This window comes from Eubalaena glacialis, chromosome 11, assembly GCF_028564815.1.
Source record: "Eubalaena glacialis isolate mEubGla1 chromosome 11, mEubGla1.1.hap2.+ XY, whole genome shotgun sequence".
Classification (NCBI taxonomy): domain Eukaryota; kingdom Metazoa; phylum Chordata; class Mammalia; order Artiodactyla; family Balaenidae; genus Eubalaena; species Eubalaena glacialis.
In genome coordinates this window covers 40,783,854-40,798,317 of record NC_083726.1, presented here as the reverse complement: position 1 = coordinate 40,798,317, position 14,464 = coordinate 40,783,854, and the positions used below count along the sequence as shown (strand labels likewise).

At 32.8% G+C, this 14,464-nt stretch overlaps 1 protein-coding gene across 6 annotated transcripts in view; it reads left to right on the top strand.

The window, feature by feature from the left end:
- Positions 1–14,464, top strand: part of SYT1 (synaptotagmin 1) — a 1,216,262-nt gene that overhangs the window by 579,679 nt on the left and 622,119 nt on the right. The window lies entirely within an intron of this gene.

The following is a 14,464-nucleotide window of genomic DNA, read 5'->3' as shown; positions in this document are numbered from 1 at the left end:
TAGTAATATGCACTTAAGTTTCCTCTATGTCTTTTCATGGCTTGATAGCCCATTTCTTTTTAGCACCAAACAATAGTCCATTGTTTGGATGTACCATGGTTTATTTATCCATTCATCTACTGAAGGATATATTGATTGTTTCCAAGTTTTTTACAATTATTAACAAAATTGCTGTAAACATCTGGGTGCAGGTTTTTGTGTGAACAGAAGCTTTCAACTCCTTTGGGTTAATACTAAGGAGTGCAGTTCCTGAATTTTATGGTAAGAAAATGTTTAGCTTTTCAAGAAACTACCAGACTGCCTTCCAAAGTGACTGTACCATTTTACATTCTTTCCAGCAATAAATGAGAGTTTCTGTTGCTCCACATCCTTGCCAATATTTCATATTGTCAGTGTTCTGTATTTCAGCCATTCTAATAGATTTGTAGTGACATCTCATTGTGGTTTTATTTTGACATATGATGTAGAACATATAATTATTGGCTGCTTGTATATCTTACTTGGTGTGTGTCTGTTAAGGTCTTTGACCCCTGTTTTTAATCAGGTTGTTTGTTATTGTTGAGTTTTAAGAGTTCTTTGTATATTTTGGATAACAGTCCTTTATCAGCTGTGTCTTTTTTGGGAAACATTTTCTCCCAGTCTGTGGATTTTTTTTTTTATTGTACTGACAGTATCTTTCAAAGAGCAGAAATTTTTCATTTTAATTAGGTTCCAGTTTATTAATCATTTTTTCATGGATCATACCCCTGGTATTGTATCTAAAAAGTTATTGCCAAAACCCAAGGTCATCTAGGTTTTCTCCTATGTTACCTTCTAGGAGTTATGCAGTTTTGCATTTTATATTTATGTGTATGATCCATTTTGAGTTAATTTTTGTAATGGGTTTAAGGTCTGTGTCTAGATTCATTTTTTTTGCATATGGATGTACAGTTGTTCCAGCAGGGCTTCCTGTCTGTTTTTAAACTGTTAAATCCCCATTGCCTAGAAAAGTGCCTGGTGCATAGTAGGCTCTCAATACATATTTTTAAATAAAAGAATACACATTTTAGTATATGTGTGATCACAATAATAGAAAAACAGAATAAAAATTCATTTAAATTAAGAAATATTCTTTTTTCATATATGACTATTGGAAGATAATTTCATACCAGCAATTCATTTATTTGTGAGTTCACATCTTAAGGTTTTTTTTTTAATCTAAGAGCTAAAATCAGCAATTTTGAAGGGGTAGGAAATTTAATTATTGGGTGAGAATGAGCTACTTGAAAGAGGGAAAGAAAAGGGAATGAAAACTAGTGTGGCCAGATAACCAAGGAATTAAATATTTGAGTCCCAAAGACCTTCATGGGCAATACATGCTAAAGACTAGCTGCTGCACTCACTTTCTAGAAAACAAGTACACCTCTGAGAATCTCATCAAACTCTGGTCAATGAGTTGGATCTTTAGAACCAGATTCTACTGGTTTCAGACAAAACAATATAGCATTCATTTCACTCAACTGGTTTAGGGCAAATTCATATTCATTAGGGAAACATTGTTGAATTCTTATTCTGTTTCAGAAAAACTGCTAAATATTTTCATTTTAATTATGTCATTTAATCTTCATTAAAAATCTTCCAAGAGACAGCACCAGTGTTGAAATCCAGCACTGCTTGACCATGGAGCACAGAGAGTTTTGTCAGATACACTATTGTGAGGAATAAATATTATAGGTAGATACCTCACTAGGAGATTAGGTGAATCCCAATAGGACATAAAGGGCTGTTTTGGTTACCTAGGGAAAGGGGTGGAGGAAACCTTGTTAAATGCCAAATTGCATGCATAAAAAACCTATAAGCATATTTTTCCCATCCTATGGATGAGGAATATAATCCTTAGTTGACCACAGTCACAAAGGTAGAACCAAAATTCATACCACATTTTTCTGTCTCCTAGTGCAGTGTATCACAAACATTAAATTGCATAAGATTAACTTGGCTATATTGTTAAAATGCAGGGTTTGATTGCATAGGTCTAAAGTATGTCTGGGATTCATTGTTTCTAACTCGCAGGTGATGCAGATATTGCTGATTATGTTTCACACTTTGAGTAGAAAGATCATAAAAAGAGTTGAACACTGAGATACTGAAAGGATGATAAATGCAAGGTTAACTGTTTGAATATTTGGAATCATCACAAAAGGAATAATTGAGTTCTCATCCTTTTTTCTACTAAAAGATGGCAAATCTCAGTACACAGCAAGTACTTTTGTTCCACCTCTACTACTAGAAACAATCACAAGGTAAACAAAATAAGGGGATAATTAAAACAATCAACTACAGTAAGTCCCCTACATATGAACCTTCAAGTTGGGAACTTTCAAAGATGTGAACGTACATTCACATGTCCAATCACGTAAGTTGGTTCACATGTCTGGTGTACATTGTCACATGCATGCATCCTCTACAAGTGGTTGTGCTTTTGTGTACTTTACTGTACAGTGCTGTATACAGTGCAGTAGTACAGTATCTTTATTTCAAGCCCAGGATGTCAAGTGTAAAAGCAGCAGTGATGTAGCTGGTACTACTCTACTTTTCAAGGTACTGTACTGTAAGATTAAAAATGTTTTATTTTTTGTGTTTGTTTGTTTTTTATGTATTATTTGTGTGAAAAGTATTATAAACCTATTATAGTACAGTACTATATAGCCCATTGTGATAGTTGGATACCTAGGCTAACTTTGTTGGACTTACGAACGCGCACTCTCGGAACGGACCTCTTTCATATGGAGGGGACTTACTGTATACCATATCACACTCCACTAGGGCAGTAGGGGGTGTGGTGGAAAAGCCCTTGAGTTTCAGCAGGGTTTTGCATATGGTTTTCATATCAGTTCAAGTAGGGTTTGGTGATGCTTTTTCTCCCATAAATAAGAAGTCATGCTGTGTACTGAGGAGGAAGGTAAAATACAAAGAAATAAAAATTTTCTTATTTCCTACAGAAATTAAGCATGATTAAATGGGATTGCCTAATCATTATGTTGAACTAAGTTTGCAAGTTTTTAGATATTTCATTAGATGTCGCTCCCCCTGCACACACAGACACATACCTGCCTAGTAACATCCTAGTATCAAGTAGATACTTATGAGAAAAACCAGATCAAATACAGATAAATAATTTACTCTTCCCCTGCATATCTGAGATATACTGTGAGTTAAATTTTGCAACTTTAGTGTATAAATATTTGGAATATAACTCATTCACGGCCTACTACCTGTGCCTTTAAAATGTTGTTAAATTGTTTTGCTTAATTAGAAGGATATCTATTTTGATAATAGCTGATAACAGTATTCAAGTATTATTTAGAATAACTCACTACTAATTTTGTGACAGATTTTACATTATATTGGTACTTCAGTGAATGTAGCTTTTAAAAATTGTGTTGAGTTTCCTTCAATGGTTATTTAATAATAAATATAAGCAAGGTTTTTAAGAAACATACATAAACTTGAAAAAAAGTATTAAAAAATGGTGTTTGTATTGCTTTTAAGTTAAGGACCTCATTTATAGTTGCTATGATTGAGTTATTCATATGCAACTGAAGAATCAAATTTTATTTTCCTTTACTGTGGTTATTATAGTCAAACCCACAAAGCTATTATTTTATTTTTAATTGTAGTCTTTTCAGTTTTGTGCGTTTCATTTTTTTTTTTTTTTTTTTTTTGGAAGTTGATAAAGTTAACTGTCAGTTTTCACCCCAGGGTGAGAGTCTCATTTTCTAGAACTTCTGAAAGCTCAAGAACCATACTTCTTCATGAGTTTTTAAAACACTATTTTCTTTTGACTTGCCATGTAAAAATATTGGAAGTTAGTAATAATAATAAGCCCATTTCTATGGAAATGGTCTATATTATTTAATCAATCTTTCTAGATGCTGAACAATTCATGAACTTCTTGTTGAAATTCAATAAGCAGTTCATGAATACTTGAAAAGAGAGATTCTGTTTAAAAAAATCAGAAACTGGTAAGTTCTATCAGTGACGAATGCTTTCCATCAAATTCAAACTGGTTATGAAACAACCCAGTTTTTAAACTCATCCTGAGTGTACTCACAGCAGTAAGAATAGACAAGGTACGAAATTCATTTTCTTAGGTGATTTGTAAAACAGGCTTTCTGAACACAATTCCAGAAGAGGAGTTCCAGAAAGGTTTCAAGCCATGGTAGCTTCATTGTAATTAACGTACAGTCTCCCAGAGAGATTTCTTAGGTCAACACTCATTGTGGTATTTGTTAGTAATTGTCTTTTTTATTTTACTGTCACACCTTTTAAGTTCGGTAAGGCACTTTGCAACTAAAAGAATGTCTTTCAGAGAACCTTGAAGAGAATGGTGTAAGGGGCCTGGTACATATCTGGAGTGTAGGAAAATAAAATAAAATTGTATTCCTCGTACTATCAGTGTACATTCTTATTCTGCCATAGATGCATTTTTAATCGCTCTCCTTAAAAACTTGATCCAACAGCCTTAGAAATAAACAGCTCTCTATCATGATCCTATTATAAGTGAACAGCCTCTCAATCCTATCCTGATTTTCAGAAAGAAAAAAAAAGGACATTTAGAAATCGTTCTGAAATATAGTTTCTACAAATATTTCCGGTGGGTGATCTTACTAGCCTGTTAAACATTTGTAATCACACAGAGCCTAAAATATGGAACTGCAAGCATGTTAGCAAAGTGTGAAATCTCAGTGCTCAGAAGGCATCCAACACTCACAGTGAGCTGATTTCCAGAACTGGAGCTGCACCAGCTCTCCAGAGAGCTAAAGCAGCCAGTCCGCCCTCCTATCTCCCTTGGAGGATAATAGGTGGTAGCAACAATCCATGTGGGTGGAAACTGAAGAAATAGAAGGATAAAGTAGAGGAGGAGGAGAAGGTGGCACACACACGGCAGTGATGGAATAAATGACACAGCTTGAATTCAACGCGTTTCTGTTCCTGGTTTTAGACTGATGATGTGCACAGCATTTTTCCCCCCTCCTTTTTAAATGATCAAACATAATCCTTACTAAGCACCTGGCTGCCTTGCTCCTAGACTGCATCGGTGTCTGTCTTCTTTCACCTACCATTTTAATGCAAAATCTGAATGCAGTTTCACTGCTCTAAGAGATTTGCTGGGAGCCTACTGATATTTTTCCAAGAACGCTTAAAAATACATCTTTGTATCAGAATTTCAAGCACTGGAATAATAAAAGAGTGATGACAAGAATAAGCAAGTGGTTTAGGGAAAAATCATAATCTACTTCCCCAAAGTAATGGTATTAAGAATCCTATTGCTAGCATGAGTCATGGTTAAATTAGTACATAATTAAAATGAAATAATAGATTATGATAACTGTTATGCTTTCAGATTTCTATCTCTTTCTCCAAAGGGATGACAGTGGTGAAAAATACAGGAAGTAGTGTGATTTGTTTGGGATGAGATGAATAGTTCAATTACACAGAGAAATTTTTGGTTGGTTTGGATAAATATTGAAAATTGTGTTATATCAATATATCAGCATGCCCTTTTCTTCAACAACACAAATATTTAAATCCCCTTTGTCTGTTCATGTGAATTCAGCCCAGCCACCAGTTCTGTACCTGGTTGCAATTAGCTATAAACACATAATTCCCAAGGTAGACTGTTTAAGGCTGGGTGGAAAGACTTAATACTTCTTAGACACAGTCAGATAGTTTATTGCTTGTATGAAGGCCTATGAGCCCTACCACACAGGAATGTGTACAGCAGCACTTGTTTCTGACTATGGCTACATTCTTCATAAGATAGTCCACTATTCTGTCATTATTTTAGTTGAGACTATACACGAAGCAAGATGGGAAGATGTGAAAGCCTTAAAGCCTCAGGTTCTTTGGGGTGCTGAATACAAGCAAGTGGCCACTCAGCCAGGTTTGTGTCTAAGGCCTATACCATGAATCAGAGCCTCCAGTTATTTGATGTGCCCACTTCCCTTTATTATACATGAAAGCTTACATTAAAAAAAGAGGGGCCATAGCTCTCTTGAAAGGGCAGGTAAATATAAACATAGAAAAGTAGTCATCAAGTTGAATATATACCTAATTCTGACAGGAGACTTGGTCATGGAAAAAACAATCACAGTGCGAAACTGATGGAATTAAAAAATAATTACATGTGGGAGAAAATGTCCAAATAGCAGCAGAATGCTTTGGGGAATTCTCCATTACAAGTGTGGGTGTAGACACCACCTTATTTCATTTTTGATAAGTGTTTTTACAAGTTCCACATTTCAAGTGTGTTCTGAAGTCTGCTACAGAGCTAATGTGAAAATAGCCTAATTCTAAAATTATACTCCTGTTTCTGTTACTGCATGTACCTACTTTTGAAAATAATTAGACTGCTTAATATCTTGAAAACTTATGTTGAGAAATCTAATGAGTAAAATATTCACCAGGATTTCCATTTGACAATGTGTGAAGTAATGGATCCCAGTACGATATTATGTTACAAGATTGTAGTCTCACATTTGACAAAGATTTTTCCAAATACAGACTAAAGATCTTTGGTAGACCGTATTATTTTAGCTGTGTTGAACACTGTCAAATCATCATTGAGTCTGATAAAAGTTGATTCAACTAAAGATCTGGCTCTTCATATAAAAGATTACAGTTAATCTAAACTCTTAAAAACTCTCAATGGATTGCCTCAGATTCATAGAAAATATATTTCAGTTTTAGAGAAGTTAACTATTTCAAAGACAGTCTATCTAAATACTTTTATAGCTTTTAATCTGTACAATTTTTTTGTGAAGTAGTGTATAGTATTGATTAAGATCATGGGACATGAATTCAGACTGACCTAGATTCACTCTGTGGTCTACCACTTACTTGCTTTTGGGGCCTGGACGAATCTCACAAAATCAGAGTCTTTCTTTTCAGATTTATTAAATGGAGATGACAAACATTTATCTCATAGAAGTTTTTGTGGGGATTGAAATAATATAAAAAGTTATTTAGGACAGTGGCTGGTACATGTGAGATGCTGCTATTCTTATTACAAATCAAAAATAAAAGTTAAATTACAATGGATTAAGCTGTAATCTCATTAGAGAACATCAGATTAGTTGTGAACTCACTATAGAATACCATTGTACTATGCTGGGAAATTAACATATGCCTCTTAATAACCTGTGCCCAAATTTTCAGCGTGGCCAGGTACCAAGAGTAAACCTTGAAGAAGCAAATTTCACTGACAATTACATGACTTGAACTAGCTGATCTCTAGTATCAACAGTAGTATTGACCTAAAATCAGGAAATTTAATCAGTTCATATTCAAAAAGAAATTGAGGCAATCTAAGATGTAAAGAAAATCAAGCAAGAGAGAAAAATAATCTCATTTCCATGAACTGAAAATAAAAATATCAGAGGTATTTCAGATGAGGTCTTACCCTCCACCAATAAAAATAGAAAGAGATGGAGAGAAAAGGAGAGACTAGGTATTACATGAGTCAGCAATTCACATTGGAAGTTTTTCATCTTCAGGTCAGTAGATCAAATATGATCTCAGGCAGTGCAGAAGACTCTAAATATACCAGTTGTTTCTGCTTGAAAAAGACAAGGTATAATTAAGCTCTCATCCACCCAGGTCCATACCAGACTCAGCTTACCCAGGAATGAGTCACAGCTCTGATGTGCTGATTGCCCTGGGCAGCGCCAAAGCAGTGATTAAAGCTCAGAGCTTAGGAGCTGGAGGGAACCTCTGCATTAATTCTCCTTCATGCTTAAATTAAGGCTGACTCTTGAGCAATCAGTGATTGCTAGGGATTTAGGATGGTCTTCTGCAAACCATCCCCAGGAATTGATGCCAACAGGCTCTCCACTGAGCAGATGAAGTGCGGGCTGGGGAGTTCTAGGGCTAATTTGTTTTTCATATATGAGGAATGTTTTCAAATATAAATTATTAACTGTACTTTAAAAGTTGACTGAATAAAATGAATTTGCAGTTAACCTACTCTCCAAATGGTCTGCAACATATAAACAACTGAAGAGACAAAAACATTTCTTTACTCAACATATGACTAAGTTTATTCCTTTGAATAAAACATTACTTTTTTTTCTGGACTCTATCATAATGCTTAAATCTTATTTTGTCACATGGGAAGACTTTATTGTAACAATAAAAAAAAAAAGCCTTTCTAAACTGCTCAAAATAATATATTTTTATTTAATTTGCCCAGAAGATTATAGTGGATACTGATTACTTTTCACTGGTTGGGCATGATGCTGCTGCTTGGGTCACTGGCTTAAGTTTCACATATCCAGATTATCTCTATATTATCCATGCATTGTGTATCCAGGTTACCTATAAATATCCATGCATCATGAATCCAGCTGTGCATAAAGATTCTATTCCACACTCAAATTTGTGCACAGTTTCACAACTGGTAAGATTTATAAAGCACCTACCATATTAAATATGTGGGAAGGATCGTACTTAACCCATCACCACTGTTCATTGCTCAAAGTGAATATAGTTGGGGGAGTTATAAGGACAAAATGTGTTTATGTTCAAAGTGACTCAGATATATAGATTTGATTCTGAACCTCCATATACTTTTAATCAAAGATAGATTGAACGACAGACTTTACATGCAGAGTTTATATTATTATCTTAGTAAATAAGTTCATTAAAAAAGCATTTGAACAAAGTGGATTTCATTTTCAGATATAAGGTAACTGGAGATGCTCTTCTTCTGGTAGAAAGAGTATACAACGAAAGAAGCAGTTCATCATGCTTAAGATCTCCCACTCTGAGGCAGTGCTCCTCTCATATGTTCATAGTTTCTATTTCTCCAATTTGATTAAAGGGTCTTGAATAGTGAACTCAATAATAATAGCCTTGGAGTTCAATTCAGATCCTGGTTCATACTCTGGAGTTGACATTCCAGCTGTCTCATTTGGGGCAAGTGTTTAACTCCTCTGAGCCTTGGTTTTTTATTTGGTAAAATAGTTTGTAAGTTGTTAAGTTTATAAGGTATTTTTTTAAAGAAATCAGAAAGAGTCCCTGAATTCTCTCATAATGCCTAGCAAAGTGTCAGACTTACTTAACTTAGCATAATGCCCTCAAGATCCATCCATTTTGTTGCAAATGGCAGGATATCATTCTTTTTTATGGCTGAGTAATATTCTATTTATATATATAAATCTCACATTTTGGGACACAGGTTTTTTTCCATATCTTGGCTGTTATAAATACTGTTGCAATGAATGGGGATACTTATATCTTTTTGAGTTAGTGTTGTTCTTTCTTCAGATAAATCGCCAATGTGGAATTGCTGGATCTTGTTGTAGTTCTATTTTTAATTACTTTTAGGAATCTCCATACTGTTTTCCATAGTGGTTACACAAATTTACATTCCCACCAACAGTGCACAAGTGTTCCCTTTCCTCCACTTCCTTGCCAACACCTGTGATAATAGCCATTCTGATAGGTGTGAGGTGGTATCTCATAGTGGTTTTGATTTGCATTTCTTTGATAATTAGTGATATTGAGCATCTGCTTATGTGTCTGTAGACCATCTGTATGTCTTCTTGGAAAAATGTCTATACAGAGCCTCTGCCCATTTTTTAATAGGATTGGTTGTTTTGATGTTGAGTTGTATGAGTTTTTTCTATATTTTGGATACTAACCCCTTATCAGACATATGGATTTGCAAATATTTTCTCCCACTCAGAAGATTGCCTTTTGATATTGTTGATGGTATCTTTTGCCATCCAGAAACTTTTTAGTTTGATGTAGTCCCACTTTATTTTTGCTTTCATTGCCTTTGGTGTCAAATCCGAAAAAAAAGTCATCACTAAGACTGACGTCAAGGAGCTTACCACATATGTTTTCTTCTATGAGTTTCATGGTTTCAAATCTTACATTCAATTTTTTAATCCATTTTGAGTTAATTTTTGTGTATGATATGAGACATTGTACCAGTTTCATTCTTCTGCATGTGTCTGTCCAGTTTTACAGTGCCACTTACTGAAGAGACTATCCTTTTCCTAGTGTATTTTCTTGGCTGTTTTTTTTTTTTAAATAAATTAATTGGCTATATATGCGTTGGTTTACTTCTGGGCTCTCTATTCTGTTCCACTGATCTATATGTCTGTTTTATGCCAATACCATACTGTTTTGATTACTGTAGCTTTGTAATATAGTTTGAAATCAGGGAGCATGAAGCCTCCAGCTTTGTCCTTCTTTCCCAAGATTGCTTTGGCTACTCAGGATCTTTTGTGGTTCCATACATATTTTGAGATGGTTTGCTCTATTTCTGTGAAAAATGACACTGAAATTTTGATGGGGATTGCATTGAATCTGTAGACTGAGTAGTATGGACTTTTTAACAGTATTAATTCTTCCAACTCCTGGACACCAAACATCATTCCATATATTTGTATTTTCTTCAATTTCTTTTATTGTCTTACAGTTTTTAGTGTATAGATCTTTCACCTCCTTGGATAAATTTTTCCTAGGTATTTTTTTTTTTGAAGCAATTGTAAGTAGGATTGCATTCTTAATTTCTCTTTCTAGTTTGTTACTAATGTATAAAAATGCAACAGATATCTGTATACTGATTTGTTATACTGCAACTTTACTGAATTCATTGATTAGTTTAACAGTTTTTTGGTGGAGTCCTTAGGGTTTTCTATATATAATACTATGTCTTCTGCAAATAGTGAAAATTTTACTTTTTCCTTTCTGATTTGGATACCTTCTATTACTTTTTCTTTCCAAGTTGCTCTGTCTAGGACTTCCAATACTGTGTCAATAAAAATGACAAGAGTGAACATTTTTGTCTTCTTCCTGATCTTAGAGGAAAAGCTTTCAGCTTTTTAGCATTGAGTATGAATAACTGTGAGCTTGTCATATATGGCCTATATTATGTTTCAGTACGTTTGTTCCATATCCATTTTATTGAGAGTTTTTTTTTTATCATAAATAGATGTTGAATTTTGTCAAATGCTTTTTCTGCATTTATTGAGATGGTCATGTCATTTTTATTTTTCCTTGTGTTGATGTGGTGTATCATGTTGATTGATCTGCAGATACTGAACTGTTCTTGCATCCCTGGAATAAATCCCACTTGATCATAGTGTATGATCCTTTTAAAGTATCATTGAATTCAGTTTGCTAACACTTTGTTGAGGATTTTTGAGTCTGTATTCATCAAAGATATTGGCCTATAATTTTCTTTCTTGTGGTATCCTTGTCTGGTTTTGGTATCAGAGTAATGCTGGCATTGTAGTGTGCATTTGGAAGTGTTCCCTCCTATTTTTGGAAGAGTTTGAGAAGAATAGATATTAATTCTTCTTTGAATGTTTGGTAGAATTCATGAGTGAAGCTGTCTGGTCCTGGACATTTTTGTTGGGAGGTTTTTTTTAATTGCTAATTCAATCTCCTTACTAGTAATCAGTCTGTTCAGATTTTCTATTTCTTTATGTTTCAATTGGAAGGCTGTAGTTTTCTGGGAATGTATGAATTTATTCTACAAAGCTCAATATTGATATATAAATGTTCATGGTAGTCTCTTATGATCCTTTGTATTTCTGTGGTATCAATTGTAATGTCTCTTTTATTTCTGATTTTATTTATTTAGCCCTCTCTCTTTATCTTGGTGAATCTAGTTAATGGTTTGTCAATTTTGTTTATGTTTTCAAAGAACCCAGCTCTTGGTTTCATAGGTCTTTTCTATTGTCTTCTTAGTCTCTTTTATTTATTTCTGTTCTGATCTTTGCTTTTTCTTTCCTTTTAATTTTGGACTTTATTTATTCTTCTTTTTCTAGTTCCTTAAGGGGTAAACATAGGTTGTCTATTTGAGATTTTTCTTGTTTCCTGAGCTAAACATGTATTGCTATGAAATTTCCTCTTAGAACTACTTTTGCTACATTCCCATAAATTTTGGTGAGTTGTATTTTCATTTTCTTTTATCTCAAGGTTTTTTTAATTTCTCTTTTGATTTCCTCTTTAATCCATGGTTGTTCAGTTTGATGTTGTTTAATCTCTACATATTTGTGAAATTTTCAGTTTTCTTTTTGTAATTTATTTTTAGTTTCACACTATTAAGGTCAGGAAAAATACTTGATATAATTTCAGTCTTCTTAAAATGTTTAAGACTGGTTTTGTGGCCTAACACATGATCTGTTCTGGAGAATGTTCCATGTGCACTTGAAAATAATATGTATTCTGCCATTTGGGGAGAGAACGTTGTATATATATATATATATATATATATATATATATATATATATCTGCTAAGTCTAAGTCTATCTGGTCTAACGTGACACTTAAGCTGATGTTTCCTTGTGAATTTTGTCTGGATGATCTATCCATTGGTGTAAGTGAAGTTATATATCCTTTTAAACTACATATTTAAATTTTAAAATTAGTTCTTATATTTGTTCTTACCTTAAAAAAAATCAAAGGAGGTGTATATAATTATTTAAGGTTAAAAGTACAAGATATAATAATATCAGTGAGAAAGATAAAGGGAAAAGTACTTCAGTGATTAATGGAAATTATGGATATATTTTCTTCATCTGCTGAATATATATATATATAGCTTTTAAAACTTTATAATTACTCTTTGACTTTCAGTGATCCAATGTATTGAAAACCCCAAAAACTAAAAAATAAGAGCCAACATCTAATGAAATTTCCAATAAAATGTATGAACAGATTTTATTCTCTCCTCCTTCTCTCTTCAGTACTAGATTAATTTCTTTTCTTTCATATACAGCTGTATTTCACATTGCTTTTAGGAGTGAATTTGCATACTTTAGATCAAGTACTATTTCTATCTCCTTATGTTATTTAACTGAAAAGGCAATCTTAATTGGCAGAAACTTATTCATTAAAAGAAATTATTAATTTTTTTCTTAAAATTTTCATCTTTCAATGAGAGCTACAAAATGGAAAATAATATAGAGTTTTTTTCTATTAATGTCTAATTAGATAGTATAGTGTGAAAGTAATTTCAATTTGCATGTCACATCTGGAATGCAATAAAAATTACATAACCATATGGAAGATTTATTATTTGAATGAAAATACACTAATAAATTGAAATACTGAAAATATGTATATATGGCTTAACCTTAGTAGGTTATTTACTTGGGCAATTAAAAGAATATTTAAAAACTCAATTCTAACTCAATTTAGTAAAATAATACAACATGGGTACATTAATTTCTTTAATTTGGGACTTTTAAATTTATTTCTTTGTAGCCATCATTGATTTCCAATTCTTGTTTTCATATCATGTTTTTCTTCATTTTTTTCTGTCATATTATTTATTCAGATGTCTGACTCTCCAGCAAAAGCTGTACCTTTATCAACTGATATTCACATTTAGTTCACTACATTGTGTCTAGTGAAGGAGAATCATGTTTATTATAATAAACAAAGAAGCAAATAATGCTACATATATTTCACAGGCTATTATGAGGATCTTAAAATTCTGTGGAAGAATATTTAATAACAAGGGAAAATATTTTTTAAATCATCTAAAGTGACCAAAAGCAGGGTATAAAACTTACATAATCATAATATAATTCCAATTTTATATATAAATATATACATATACATATAAAAATGCCAGAGATTAATACACCAAAATAATATTCTATATGCTAAGGGTGTTGGGAGCTGGAAAGTGAGATTAGACATAATATTGCTTTTCTTCCTTATATATTTCTTTATTTTCCAAAATTTCTACAGTGAATATATATTAATTTTTACAAGTTATATGCATTTAATCATGTTTTAAAATATATTTTGAATAATGGATTTATTTTTGAAACTAAAAATATTTAGTTTAAATTATTAAAAGTCATTGCCTTACTTCATTCATATCTGATCTGATATTATGCCCTGAGACAATAATGTACCTTTTATTACTCTACCAATAATGGAAAGTATAGCCAAATACCTTTTTTACTATTACAAATTGAGGAAAAACTAATTACTCCATCTTCTCTCAATTATATCCCCAATTGAAAATTGCGTATCCTGAGTAGAAAAAACAATGGTGGAAAAACTGTAACCAGTCACCTTCAGAGTATTTCAATATGAAGACCATGTTCATAAAATTTTAGTCTCTGAAAGAGTTACTGGTTTCCAGTTCTATAGCCCAAAGGAAAAAAAAATTTTTTTTTAAACAAGGTTGACAGAGCACAAGATAGAATAATATTTTGATTTTACCTTTGGAACTTTAGTATGGGCTTTAAATCAGTGCACAGAACTTTTTTCAATTTATATATATTTTTCCCTTTGTGAAAGTAATAAATGTTTAAAGGTTCTGTAAAATATAAGTGCCGTTTGATACATTGATAAAACAAAGCTACAAAGAACATATAGGATAGACAAGACCCCACTGAGCATGAGTTTTAACTGTAATCTTAGCTGACATTTATCTAAAATT